Genomic DNA, 2,500 nt, shown 5'->3' on the forward strand with positions numbered 1-2,500 from the left:
GGAAGGGCAGTGAATGGTGGAATGGAGTGAACGTAAATGTGAAAGAGAAAAAGAGGGCTTTTGAAGAATGGCTGCAGAGTAATAGTATAGAGAAGTATGAAAAATATAGAGAGAAAAATGTGGAAGTAAAGCGCAAGGTACGTGAGGCAAAGAGAGCAGCTGACCTGACGTGGGGTCAGGGATTGGGTCATTCATATAAAGAGAATAAGAAGAAATTTTGGAAAGAAGTGAAGAGAGTAAGAAAGGCTGGCGCAAGAATTGAAGAGACAGTGAAAGATGGAAATGGAAGGTTGTTAAAAGGAGAGGAGGCAAGGAAAAGATAGGCGGAATATTTTGAAAGTTTACTGAATGTTGAGGATAATAGGGAGGAAAATATAATTGCTGTTGCAGGTGTTGAGGTGCCAGTGATGGGAGATGAGAATGAGAGAAAGATTACAATAGATGAAATGAGAAAGCACTAGATGAAACGAGAGTAGGAAAAGCGTCTGGTATGGATGGTGTGAGAGCTGAGATGTTGAAGGAAGGGGGTGTGACTGTACTTGAATGGTTGGTGAGATTGTTTAATATGTGTTTTGTGTTGTCAATGGTAACAATAGATTGGGTTTGTGCATGTATTGTACCACTATATAAGGGTAAGGGAGATGTGCATGAGTGTTGTAATTCAAGATGTATTAGTTTGTTAAGCGTAGTTGGAAAGGTGTATGGTAGAGTAATAATTAATAGGATCAAGGATAAAACAGAGAATGCAATCTTAGAAGTACAGGGTGGTTTTAGAAGAGGTAGTGGTTGTATAAATCAGATTTTTACAGTTAGGCAGATATGCGAGAAATATTTAGCAAAAGGTAAAGAGGTGTATGTTGCGTTTATGGATCTGGAGAAAGCGTATGATAAAGTTGATAGGGAAGCAATGTGGATGTGATGAGGTTATATGGAGTTTGTGGAAGGTTGTTGCAAGCAGTGAAAAGTTTCTAAAAAGGTAGTAAAGCATATGTTAGGATAGGAAATGAAGTGAATGATTGGTTTCTGGTGAGAGTGGGGCTGAGACAGGGATGTGTGATGTCACCGTGGTTGTTTAACTTGTATGTGATGGTGTGGTGAGAGAGGTGAAAGCTCGAGTGCTTGGACGAGGATTAAAACTGGTAAACGAGAATGACCATGAATGGGAGGTAAATCAGTTGTTGTTTGTGGATGATACTGTACTGGTTGCAGACACAGAAAGGAACCTTGGCCGATTAGTGACATAATTTGGAAGAGTGTGTGAGAGAAGGAAGTTGAGAGTTAATGTGGGTAAGATTAAAGTTATGAGATATACGAGAAGGGAAGGTGGTGCAAGGTTGATTGTCATGTTGAATGGAGAGTTATTTGAGGAGGTGGATCAGTTTAAGTACTTGGGGTCTGTTGTTGCAGCAAATGGTGGAGTGGAAGCAGATGTACGTCAGAGAGTGAATGAAGGTTGCAAAGTGTTGGGGGCATTTAAGGGAGTAGTAAAAAATAGAGGGTTGGGCATGAATGTAAAGAGAGTTTTATATGAGAAAGTGATTGTACCAACTGTGATGTAAGGATCGGAGTTGTGAGGAATGAAAGTGATGGAGAGACAGAAATTGAATGTGTTTGAGATGAAGTGTCAAAGGAGTATGGCTGGTGTATCTCGAGCAGATAGGGTTAGGAACGAAGTGGTGAGAGTGAGAACGGGTGTAAGAAAAGAGTTAGCAGCTAGAGTGGATATGAATGTGTTGAGGTGGTTTGGCCATGTTGAGAGAATGGAAAATGGCTGTTTGCTAAAGAAGGTGATGAATGCAAGAGTTGATGGGAGAAGTACAAGAGGAAGGCCAAGGTTTAGATGGATGGATGGAGTGAAGGAAGCTCTGGGTAGATGTGAGAGAGGCAAGAGAGCGTGCTAGAAATAGGAATGAATGGCGAGCGATTGTGACGCAGTTCCGGTAGGCCCTGCTGCTTCCTCCGATGCCTTAGATGACCACGGAGGTAGCAACAGTAGGGGATTCAGCATTATGAAGCTTCATCTGTGGTGGATAACGGGGAGGGGTGGGCTGTGGCACCATATCAGTTCCAGCTGAACTTGGTTGAGTCCCTTGTTAGGCTGGGAGGAATGTAGAGAGTAGAGGTCCGCTTTTTTTGTTTTTGTTTCATTTGTTGATGCCGGTTACCCCCCAAAATTGTGGGAAGTGCCTTGGTGTATATATATATATATATATATATATATATATATATATATATATATATATATATATATTTATACTGTATATATATACATATATATATATATATATATATATATATATATATATATATATATATATATATATATATATATGTATATATGCATATGTATATATATGCTTATATACACACACATATATGTATATATATATATATATATATATATATATATATATATATATATATATATATATATATATATATATGTATGTATATATATATATATATATATATATATATATATATATATATATATATATAT

This window comes from Palaemon carinicauda, chromosome 5 (assembly GCF_036898095.1).
Source record: "Palaemon carinicauda isolate YSFRI2023 chromosome 5, ASM3689809v2, whole genome shotgun sequence".
NCBI lineage: Eukaryota > Metazoa > Arthropoda > Malacostraca > Decapoda > Palaemonidae > Palaemon > Palaemon carinicauda.